This window comes from Corapipo altera, unplaced genomic scaffold (assembly GCF_003945725.1).
Source record: "Corapipo altera isolate COAL_440 unplaced genomic scaffold, ASM394572v1 113, whole genome shotgun sequence".
Lineage (NCBI taxonomy): Eukaryota > Metazoa > Chordata > Aves > Passeriformes > Pipridae > Corapipo > Corapipo altera.
In genome coordinates, this window is record NW_020884895.1 from 4,727,459 (window position 1) to 4,740,248 (window position 12,790).

The following is a 12,790-nucleotide window of genomic DNA, read 5'->3' on the forward strand; positions in this document are numbered from 1 at the left end:
AAAAGCCTATAATGAATTAAAAAATGTTCTGAACATAAAGCACACTACAAACTATGACTTCTTTCTATACCCTCTCAAGTACAGAATGTCCTGTGCACTAGTAGAGGACATCCAATACTCTAAGACTGTTGAAATGCTATAATTAAAGGTCTGTCAGAGTTTCCATTAAATCCCTGATTTTCAGGGTTTAATTAATAATAACAGTGAAAATTAATGTGAGTAGAATTAAAGCCACTGTCATAGTTCTACTGCATATTAATTTCTGATTTTAAGTCTCTACAACATGTGGGACTGATCCAGCTTCCTCTCTTCAGTAAAAACTCCTATTGCAGGGGAAACCTCTTTCAATGTAAAATTCCTCACTGGAGACAGAGAATATTTGTCTGAACATAGAAAGTGTGATCAGGCTCTGAAACACCTATAGTACTTCTATGGAAAGTTAAATGAACATTTCAAAAAGTCAGGAATTACTGATTTGCATAAAGTTTTGGAATAAATGTCTTAAGCGCAGTTCAAACTCATATACCTGAAAACCAATGAACATTCACAATTCCTCAGTTGATTCCTTCCCATTAATCAACTCAATATAAGTTTATCCATTTATCATCAAATATTAGTATTCTCAATTATTTATAATTTTTATAAGTAAGAATTAAGGGTTTGGCTCCATAATGGAAGATGGAGAACATATGTAAATATTGGGAAATGGGCTTTCCCTGGAACTACAAGAGCAAATCAGATCTTCTGTTACTGAAACAAAGGCTACTGGCATTTTGAATTTGAGTGAAAATAATTTGGAACATAGAATATTCCATGAGATTATTCCATGAAAATAAGCACTGGTATCTCACCATACAACACGAGGAAATTTAATCTTTCACATAAAAGGATCAAATAAAACTACCTCAGTGTGGAAGTCTAGAGAGGGACCTGGCAGAATACTAGAGGATATTCAGTTCTCTTCAAAGTAAATAGTATTACAGCTGAAAAATGTGAAAGCATGAAATTTTCTCAACACTGCTATGAGAAAGAGACCCAGAAATACCAGACATGCAAAATACTACAGTGAAGGGTGGAGACAGTACGTTCAGGAATTGTTAAAAATGTTGAGAATATTTTGTTTCACCTAAAAGCATCTATTATAAAGTACATATTTTTTCTGTCCAGATTCCAAACTAATAGGTGGTATTATTTTATCTTACATTAAAACCTATGTTGTAAGCTTATATCACACATTCCAGAGGTTAATAGAGAAAAAGTGTCAATACTATTTGCTGTTAGGACTGCTAAGTAGGTCAAGGAAGTTCACAAGTAAAAAAACTTCACATTACAAAGAAAAGTGGGGATTTATATAAGTGAAACTAATGATGTTGCATTACTGAAAAATGAAGTCCACATAATCAAAAATTCACATTAGATCATATAGAACGGTAAATAATAAGCTGAAAGCAAACAGTAGAGAATATAATCTGTTTTCAGTAAAGTTGGATACATTTGCAGCACAACACAAAGAGGGTGATAGAAGGTCAGCATAAAAGACTTTATGGTGATCTTGTATCTGTACTGTCTTGATATCTAAATGTGGGGATCCACTGTTGTCACTGTGCAAGTCACTAAAAGACACAGTCTTTGATCTGCAGAACTTAAAATCTAAACAGATAATATGGTCAAAATGTTGGAAAAGAAAGAATTATCATACCTTTATCAATCTAGAATTGAGGCTATAACTCCAAAGCAACTTAAACCAGAAAAGGAATTGCCAGGCCCTGCTTCTGTCCTCTCTATGTGCTTCCTACACCACTTGCTGAGCTGGCCTAGTTCACTATTCCAGCACAAAAATATCCCTTGAAAACTAAGCACATTTCTGTTACACAAAGGTACTGACATAAATCAGTAAAGGAGCTGACCAATACCTGAAGCAGCAAGGGACACAAATGTGTGACCAGGTGGGAGAGGATGTAGGGGGAGGACTCACTGCTTTGGGATAAGTCAAATATAAAGATTAAGTCATTTGTCATGATACACTTAGAAAATCTATGGCATGCATCATATAAGTTTTCAATTATGAGAATAAGTATCTATAAATAGATCCTGGATAAGTTTAGGATGGACATTTCAAGAGACTTTTTAATCCCTAGAGCACCAAAAGTTTGCATCAGCCGTCCTATGAGGTTAATAAGAGCAAAAATCATAAGGAGATTTTAGATGGAGCTTTGCATTATATGAGATGGTTGACAGAGATGATAAAGGGTTATGACTTGAAAACTCTAACATGTCCTTTCGATTCTATGCATTTTGAAATGGCTCATAACCAGGAGAAGCTGAAAAAAGCTCCTTCAAGCACACTGTATTGGAGGAAGTTAAATCAAAAGGAATGCCAATGCTGAAACTGGGAAAAATACAAATTTAAATCTGCAACCCTTGGGAGCCAAGAATAGTGCTCTTTATGTTTTGCTGTCGTCACTAACCAGTACACAACAGTCAGACAACTAGACAATAGAGACAAATTACCAACCAAACCAGAGTAAACTATACTAGTAATCTGGAGTATATCTTGCTCTGCTTCCATAATCTTTCAGAATTTAAAGAACTGAGAAATCAATGCAAAACTTTGCATGAGGACATAATTTGCTCAAATCCATATCATGGTAAAACAAGGAATATCACAACCAAAATGGGAAAAGTCAATAACTGTTTGTTTTTATCTATTGCTGAGCTATGAGCTCTTGTGTCAGATTTAAGCTAAGCACCACACCATCACTTTCTCCTCTCTTCTATTTTCTAATGCTGAAGTCACATGACAAACATCTGGTGATCAAAGTGAAATCACGAACTGGATAATTTCTATTTGGATGTTACTTTTTGGCTCCAGTTACCCCTGCAGCTGGAACATTTCCTCCTAGCAGCTCTATGCTGTTTTGTGAGCAACACTGGCAAAATGCCACAAATTTATGAAAAACTTTGAAGGGGCTTAGTGTTAAAGACTTCTACTTTCCAATCAGTACAGCTTGAATCAATAGCACTGCTGCGAAACATAAACAGGCATAATGGAAATTTTACAAAGCAAGACCATTTGTACGTAACATCAAAACCAGCACAAAGTCCTCTTTCCATAATAGTGCAAATCACATTTAGAGTAAGACCAGAGAGAAAAGCAAGATTACTTTGTGATGATTTGGTGCAAAGTTCACTACACTCTTTACTTGATGATGAATTCCAGTCATATCGTCGTGTATTCAGGCTTCATCAACAGAGCGCTACAGTACCAAAAAATATGATTTTAGCACATCAGAACAAAGGTTATAAAAGAGAATACATTATTATTTGATCTTATGCAGGTAATAGTTCACAAAAATATTATTTTACAGTAAACTATGCCTAACCAGAAATTAAAAAAAAAAAAAAAAGAGAAAGAGGAGAGAATAGATGGAGGATTCTGCTGGAAGAATGAACATGGACTCAGGTATATGAAATATTGGCTAATTATGTGCTAAGATTTTGCTTCCATCAGAAATAATAAATGGGAAAAGATTGCTAAATACATTTCCACTGCAAAGGGAAGAAAGCAGTTACTAGTATGTTGCAATTGTAACAATCTGAATGTTTTTTTTTGGCCTGCCATTATTTACATTATCTCATCTACATTAGCAATAAACAAAAGACAAACAGCACTTTATGCTGCCTCTCAAGTCATACTTCAATGTACTCTCAGAGTAGACATGCTGTTCATATAAGCATAACTTAAGGTACTCCCAGAGAAAACCTTATGCTCAGTACATGCTGTGCCCTAATGTGCTGGAAGACCTTCCAAACACACCTCACAGACATTGTCCATGGGCACTCCAGATGGCAGTTTAGTGTGGATGGCAGATGAAAAGCCCAGGAAGCACATCATGCTCGTGGTTGCTGCACATGTACTTTTTAACAGCTTTACACACTAACAGCAACTGGTTGAGCAGGTATAAGCAACCTTCTCCTGGCTTTTGTACATATGTAAATGTATGGCCCCAATTGTAAGTAATTGGAGGATTTACTGTTTAGGTCAGGTTACAGAAGCTGTAGGACACAACAGGGGATAGCCAGGCTTGATGACTCAAATTCCTGCGTGATACAACATTTTCAGCTTTGCACAGCTCTTGATCCCTCTCCTCTCCTCCTACATTTAAACTCTGGCTGCTTCTGCTCATAGAGCTGCTTTTCTCAAGCCCATGACCATGCTTTTAAATTAGCAGAAGTAACTGGACATGGAGACAGAGAACAGTTGCTTTTACCAGAACTTTTGTAAAGAACTTGCTGGGAATTCCTCAGGAAAACTGTTCTTCTCAGAATTGGAACATTTCACAGGAGTTTACCAATTTTAGTGAAACTTCAGAGAGAAAAGTATCTTAAGTCCAAGACAGGATTTATGACAAAGGCAAGAACAAGAGGTGTGGCCAGCAACACAGGATATAGGTACCAGCCTGGAAAATCAAAGACAAAACATTCAAGTGAAACTGAGGCAGCATTTATAAAGCTGCAAATACAACATTGTACTTATTAGAATACCTACATTTTCCAGATAGTTGCCAACATAGAAGCTGCTTGGGTGCATGAGAATCTTGGATGTTGACCCAAGTTATGTCCTGTACAACACTGACACAATCCATAAGGACCATCTCTCCTGAGAACACCAGATACACAGTGTTGGGTGGGAGCTCAGTGTGCCTAGAAACTCCAGCCTTAGGGAAGATGTAAATAGGAGCTCACCATGAGCATAGAGAAGCAACAACTGGAAAGCTGCCTAAGGACTGTGAAAGTGCTCTCTCAACATCCGTTTGATAATGAAGTTACTCCAATGATTCCGGTGAAATTATCCATACTTTATACAGGAGTCAGAGAAAAATGAAGCTGCTTAATCTGTAAAAACCTTGCCTTGTACATCTTATCATGCAAATTAAATTAAAAAAAACTCCATGGAAGTAGTTGAAAGAACTTTCTCTGCGTGTGGCTGTAAGTCATTTAAGTCATACAGTGAGATGGGGTAATGGCCATTAGTTTTTACCAGGTCGGTTCATATTGTGACACTGGGAGCAAGACAGTCTGTCAAGTTTTTGTCTGCAGTGCCTAATTTTTCACCAACTGCTCCTGCCCTCCCCTTCATTGTGTCAGGAGTGCATTAGGTGTTGGAAGGGCAACTAGAGGCTCAACCAGTGGGTGGAGAGGTTGAAGGAGGGGGATTGAAATTGTAGGCAGCCTGCAGAGTCTGCTGGAAAGGCTGTACTGTCTCTCTTTATGGCTGATGTGTATCTATGTCCCCGTGCCATATTACATGGAGGGGATTAGAAATAGGATTTCTGATATTTCAACTGACATGACAGGAGTGATATTTTCATGCAACTGTCTATTTTGCAACCTAAATTCAAATATTCTACCTTTTAAAAGGATTGTATATATTTTCATATGTACTCCTGGTCTCAGAACCTTTCTCTGCAATGACTGATACAGCAATGAAGTGCATTTCAAAGAGGCTAATTCATAGATAATGTTTTGTATCTCTAGGTGTACCTTACTCACCCCCTAATGACTTAAATGGCAATATGAAATGGCAATAATTGTTAAAATACCTCCAAAATCTATGAGTAGATTGTAGATATATGTAGTTTGGAAGATCTTCTGAAAATCAAGTCTAATAGTGTTTGGGGTTCTTTTAGCCAAGGCAATAAAGAAACAAATTAACATAAAAATATCTCAACTTTAAGTACAAGGTATCAGGGTCACTGACTATAAATATAAATAATACTGTTCCACATAAACCTTAAACAGCTTACTGAGACTACTAATATAAATTTACAGTATTTACAAGATTAATCTTTTTAAAGAAAATCACAGGATCATAATATCAAACAAGATTATGCTATGTCCTATATAGCATTTTATTATACACACAGCAGTAACATGACAGCAAATATGCACTTTAGAGACATCAAGTAACTACTGCATGAAGATGGTGACACTCCATGCCAAATACTAAGCACAGCAACAAGTCTTGGGGCCATCTGATCTCCCCGTACAAAACATTGATACCCTCATTGTAAGTTTGATAGGGAATGTATAATTTTTCATGCCTCCATAGAAAAGTACATTGGACTATTCCAACTATAATACATAGATGTAAGATTTTGTAACCGTTGGCTGTTGAAGCAGAAGAAATTCCAGAAATACTACAATGCAGATAGAATCCTTGGATCCTGCCCTTGGGACAGAATGAAGGTACTTTTGCTGGGTTATATGCATTTCTCACACTCTTACAGTGGCATTTTCCATGTTGAATTCCTGCAGTTCACAGTCTGCACCAGGTGAATTGTTTGCTGGTTCAGGGGAGCTCTGTGCTTTTTTCTAGCCAAGGATCTGGTTCACTGTAAAGTTTGTAGTTTAGACCAATAGACACCCTCCTTCTGGAGCACTGACTATTATCAAGTAGAAATTTTTGCTTGCTAAAATTTCTAGATAGTAAAGAAAACCAAGGAAATGAAGAAACTTTCTACAGACACAAGATTTTATGAGCCAGAAGCAGCAGGATTCAAGCACTGAATGTTCACAGACAGAAGTGGGGAACAGAAGAAATTGCAGTTGCTTGAGACTTCAGCAAAGAGCTGGGAATGGCTGTGGCTAAGGCCAGCCTAAGGTTCTTCTCTTTGATCAGATTCCTTTAACTGCAAGGCTTCTGGCCTTCCATGGCACTGCCCTAGCTTTCTCATTACACTGTTTATAAAGAAAGTTATAAAAAAAAAAAAAGGAAAAAATATTAAAATAAAAAATAAAAATGATTGTAATTTCTACTACTTTTGCATATAACCTTTCACAATGTTAAGTAGGACTTTTTTTATTTCAAATGTTGTGCCCCACTTTTATTTTTTTAGTTCAATTCTGATTCAAATAAATGTATTTCTGAAGTAAAAAAGAAGACACAAAAAACCCTGATAGTCAGGAAAGAGATCACAGTAGCTGCACTCCACTAGAAAGAACAATAGACAGAGAAAGCTATAAGCATGTTGTCTTGAAGCTCTGATTTTTCTGTGTCCTGTAACTGAGCTGAGGGCTACTCAGCTATGGAATACTCAGCTGTGTGGCCATTCTGTCACATCTCACCACATCCATGGGGAACATCACATCCATTGAAAGTCACAGCTCCTATGTTCAAACAGATATGCTGTTGTAATCTTTAAATTCTTCAGTACCTTAAGTACATATAATGGCTTTTGGCTTTTCTCTTTTATCAAACCTCCCATTCTCTAAGGGTTGGTCAGAGCACAAGCTATGTGTAGTGCCAGCAGATATCTAATGATAACAGACTATGTGCATCCTTTACCAGAAGGAAATTGTTTTGTAAAGTACCCATTAGTAATTAAAGCTGGATTTTCAGAGTCAGTAGAAGCTAAAAGTACAGGAGAAGCTACTTACAACTTCATGATGCCAACAGAATCTGTAATAAATAGCAGTGCACTCTGTATGCCAAAAAGACTGCAGCGTGCCAATAGACACATCTCACAAAAGTACCTTACACCACCGAAGCTGTAACATGCATTTATTGGTGTATTGTTTTTTATTTAGGGAAAGCAGAGACAAAGGCTACTGCAGTAACCCTTCTGCTGGCAGATAAATGTCGCATGCAAACAAGTATGACCAGGCTTCATGATACCCCAACCTGCTAGTCAAACGAATAGCATTTCTATTTTAAGCTAAACAGAAGGGGATTAGGGTAAGAAAACTCCCTCTATTGACCACTGACATTGTTTATCACATAAAAGGTAATTGCTTAGAGAAGATTCCATCTCTTTTTTGCTGCAGAAAATGTCCTGGTTTGCTGTTAACCCTTCTCCCATTACAGTGCAGCCCCACAGGTACCACTGCTCACAGAAGCATAGAGAGCCTTCTGCATGATTGAGGGCAAGAACTTTGTAATGCACTACCTTTATCTGTCTTACTTTGGTCTACAGCAGTAAATTTTGTATGCCTCTACTGACTACTCCCTGGAAATATGACAAAGATGTGGCCTTTTATACAAAGATAAGGTACACAGAAATGATAACCAGAGAAAATATGGTAATAGAAAAGAACAGGCTCAAACAGCAATGAACAGCTCACAATCAAATCCAAAAGCATTAGAAGATTTCAGGCTGTGTTGGTAGAGTACAAATCCATCTTGGATCAAATTATTCACCCCTTTACTGTGGTCTCTTGCTTGGCCTGGCAATCAGTTCAACTGTGGAATGCTCCTTAGGAGTACATTTACAATCCCTACATACTCTCTACAGCACAAAGAGACTTTGGAAAGGAAGAACTTAGAGGCTACCCAGGTAAACAGCAATTACTTCATAAAACTACTAAAGTTGTGCCTGAGAATAAAAGGCAAAGAAAAAATTTTTAATTTCCTACTTCGTATTCTGGGCAATGTGAGGGAATTCATTTAACTTCTTTTTTTTGACTGTGTTTTGTCATCTCTAAAACAAGGATCATGCTACTGCATTCACAGGACTCTGTCTATTTTTTGGCTTTGACAGGGTCATGCATTTTCCTGATTTGTGTAACATACATGTGGGGCTTGGTAATTCTATGCACTCTTGTAAGAAAATGCTCTCTTGTTAGGACAAAACTTATCTGCCAAGCAAAAAGTTATGTTATTAGCATAATTCACTTTGGAAAAACAACATCCACAAATAAGGAAAAAACAAATCTAGTCTCTAACATATTCTTGAGGAACTCACCTGAGCAGATCGAAGGCAAAAATTGATGTCAGTGGATGGGCTTGATCTGCAGAAAGGGATTTTTTCATTCTGTTTAAGAAACAAAGAGAAGGAAAAAGCTATTTTTAGAATTATGATCTGAAATGCCTGTTGGAAAAATTATGAAAAGCAAAAGTGTATTTTGCCCTCTTTTTTCCTGCAAGTTCTGATTCATCATTGCATGACACAATTTTTACAACTCACATTAAAATATTGCAATTAGTTTAATCCCTTAGGGATGTAAGCTATTTTGTACATGCGTAAATAAACTCCTTTATGCTAAGCAGTCTCAGTCCCTTCCCCAAAACTGTTTAATGTAATTTTGGATATAATTAGCAACCCCTGAGAATGCAATTATTCTTTAACTGGCAATTTTGCAGTAAAGATTCCCGTTCTATCATGTGGGTTTTAAACCAAAAGGTCATTTGAGCTAATAATTTTACCTCTGTCTCCTCCCCAGAGCTAAAAACTTGAGTTAACATGTGATGTCTTAAAGGAAAGGAACATGTTTTCTTGTAGTGTTTTAGAAATGTACTATGACCATGACCTACATAAAAAACTTCTGGAGGCAAAAGTGCAGTTTGGTTTCTCAGAGTAAGTCTGTGGCTTTACTCCCAAATTCCTCAGAAGGCTGATGCTCATATCATCAAACAAAAGGGTGATCTTTAAGAAGTTTTGTCCTTGAGTCTGTAGGATTTGCTCAACCAAAGCACACTGCTGCATTTTCTTTTGCATTTGCCTGCTTCCACTCAGCGTAAGCAGGACCTTAGTTGCCTTTCAGCTGACTGGTGTCAATGATAATAACAATACATTTTTATTTTTAGACCACTCAAATCTAAAGGCAAGTTAGCTCTGCATACGTATGCACGCACACACAAATGTAAGCAATATCTGACCATTTCCAAAGGACAACAAGTCCTTTTGGAATAGTAATGAATAGAGAAATCATCTTGTGCCCTGCATGAGATAGGTGCATTTCAAAATTTTCCTGTATAGCTTCCATGAAAATTGGCCCCTAAGCAAGGGTGTGAGTCATTGATGAATACAGCTCTAAGGCTTCACGCTGTGCAGCAAGAGCTGTAAAAGGCATTAGAGGAACAGAGGGGAGGAGGAGGAGAGAGAGAGAGGGTTAGGAGGTTATTAAATAAAACCTGGTAATGGTTTTACATGAACATTTTCTGAGCAGTGTTTGGCAAACGCACATCCCAACCCACTGGGCAGCTCTTGGGCAGCCACAGCAGTGCCCTTTGCCAGGCAGTGCCCAGAGGGGCTGCACAGACCCCCACAAAAAACCCTTCTGCCTGCCCCAAAGGCACTGCTGCCACAGCACCTGGCAGGGCTTGGTGGAAACTCAGGTCCTAAAAGTAAAAATAAATTACCTTATGTCACAATGTTTTGTAGTAGCTTTTCAAATGAATATTGCGGCAAAAGGATGAGTTTTTTCTCCTCTGCGCCCATCTCCACCATACAAAAGCCACTGGGCTGTACCAGTAAAACCACAGCTTTTGCCAGTACAACTACGCAAAAAGTAGAGAACAGGCCAAAGAGAACCTACTGTTGACCAATTTAAACTTCCTCAAACTTCAGAGGTATTTCATTTTGGCTCAAAATTGTTGTTGTTTTGGTTTGGTTTTTTTTTCCCTAAGACCAATATATTAAATTGCTGTCAATTTATATAATTCACTGATAACATATCAGACCTGGATTATGAGCAGTTCTCCTTTTTAGGCAACTGTGTTTCTCCTCAGTCAGGATCCAGATTTCAGACATGAGATTCTTAGTCAATATACAAGTCATTATCATGCAAGATCCTCCACCCTTCAGACTTCCTACATGTTCTGATCTCACACTGACTTGTGTGGTCCCCTCAATGTCTCTTCCCATTTTTGTTTCTTCCATTGTGTCTGCACCCATCTGAAAGAAAAGATAGAGTGTGGGCCATTACATCCCACTATCAAACACCCTGTGACTTGCAGATTCACATGGGAAATTTATTATAAACAGTGATTAAATGAAACTAACTGTCTATGCTGGGTTAGTTATAAATAATCCAATAACCTTTTAAATTAGTCTTTTTTTCAGTAGGTAGCTCAGATGTATAGTCAGGAAAAAATGTTTACCTGTATTTTAAATAACAAAAGTATCATTTGTTAGAAAGCAAATCATAATTGAAATTTTATTTTCACACAGATAACCATTTAAGGAACTTGGGTATAAACAAATAAAAATTATTTATTTTTCTTTTTTAGCAGGAACAAGAGAAGCTGTAAGTCCTTTAAATGACAGAAACAGTGAGTTTACATTTAGGTAGTTTGAACAAATGGGCACAGTGGTCTACATAAGCGAAAATTGAATCTATAAGGAAGTTAGGAGGAAAATAGCTTGCTACATTACAAGTATTTCTCTTTCTCTAACACCTTTAAAAATAAGAAGTAGAATTTAAAAACAAACAAACAAACAAATCAACCTTCTGTGTGTATATATATACCTAGGAATAGGAATTATATATTCCCTCTTAACTGAGGAGTTGACAATTGCTGCTGTTTTAAGAGACACCAACAAAACCCCCCTGAAATCCACAGACATGCAGCACCATCTGGTGGATTAGCACGGCTGGCAAACAGTTCTGCATTTACACAACACATTACCCCAGGCTGGAGTAGAGAAAAGCCTTACAAAGAAAAGCATATCATGGAGATTTGTTTAGTCAGGGTCAGGCAAGAGAAATTGAAGGGTTGGAATTTCCATGAAAATTGTGAATTAATACTCTTTACTCATATAACACTTTGTACTTCTCAGACACTATGTATGAAGCTGCGCTCACAAAAGTGTGAACAGAAAGTTTATGATTAAAAAAATTCAAAAGTTTGGTATGTGTACTAAATAACTGGATCAAGATTGATTTCATTAGGTTTCTTGCACGTATACATTATGGCACGTGATTATAAATCACCATTTTTCACTGGAAGCCTTGCTTAGCAAGCTTGCTCACCTAACAACAAACAGCTGATAATTTGCTTTCTTCTTCTCAGGCACTATATGATCTTATGTTATTTCACACACAAGCTCAACTCAAGATTATCAGGTGCTCATCACTGCAATGCCACATTGAATTACAGATGTTAATTTAAAATCACTGCAAGGCAAGTTTTTTTCACATACAGTGAGCAAAAGGGTAGGAAAGGAAGGTGCTGCTACTGTGTACACAGTGATGTGCCATTGTAGTCTCTGACATCTTTCTAGTAGCTTGTAGTGTCTTTGGAATTCCCCCTTTTCATTCAGTCAGGTCAGCTCACTGCACTCTGCAATACCTGGCTCTTGGCACAGACCCTCCAGCAGGTCAAAAATATTATTCAGCACATCCTATAAGCACCCACAGCCCATCATGCCAGGTAAGACAACAAGGGCAAAAAAGATCTGCCTCACAAGGTCTGTATTTTTTCCACAGTTAGCTTGAGGCACTGAACCCTGTACCATTCCTCTGTTTTAGAGAAACTGTTGCCTCCACACATTTTTCATATTTTTTCTTTCAACACTTCAGTAATAATAATGTGGGACTCTTCTCAGGGAATGATCAGTGAAGCGACCAACATAATCTGCACAACACTGCAAGTCTCCATTTTGGTGCCTCCTTATCAGGATTGACTTTCACTTGTCTTCAGCAATTTTTTCTTCTCTGAAAACACCTCATACCACATGCAGATATCTATCAAGATCAGTGTCTTCTGCTATGGGCAGTGTGGCTAATATACTATGGGCTCATGTTGTGTAACAAACCTCACTGCAAACTCCTTCCTCCTCCAAACCATCTCCCACCCATTTACCAGTGCTTATTGCTGTTTTGCTCAGGCACTTTTTAATCATGCTTTGATTCCTTTAATGTCTTTTCAGATGCTTCAGCCAGACAATAGTCACCAACAGAGGGTTTCTCCATCAAGACTATGCTTCCTCTTTTTAGGGACTTTTTACAGGAGTATGTAATGACAGGACAAGGGGGAATATTTTCAAACTAAAAGAGAATAGATTCA

General features: G+C 37.5%; 1 long non-coding RNA gene across 1 annotated transcript in view; it reads right to left on the reverse strand.

The window, feature by feature from the left end:
- Positions 1–12,790, reverse strand: part of LOC113949090 — a 53,093-nt gene that overhangs the window by 39,436 nt on the left and 867 nt on the right. The window contains exon 2 of the long non-coding RNA XR_003528353.1: positions 8,745–8,813. This is a non-coding gene — a long non-coding RNA (uncharacterized LOC113949090). The remainder of the gene's footprint in view (positions 1–8,744; positions 8,814–12,790) is intronic.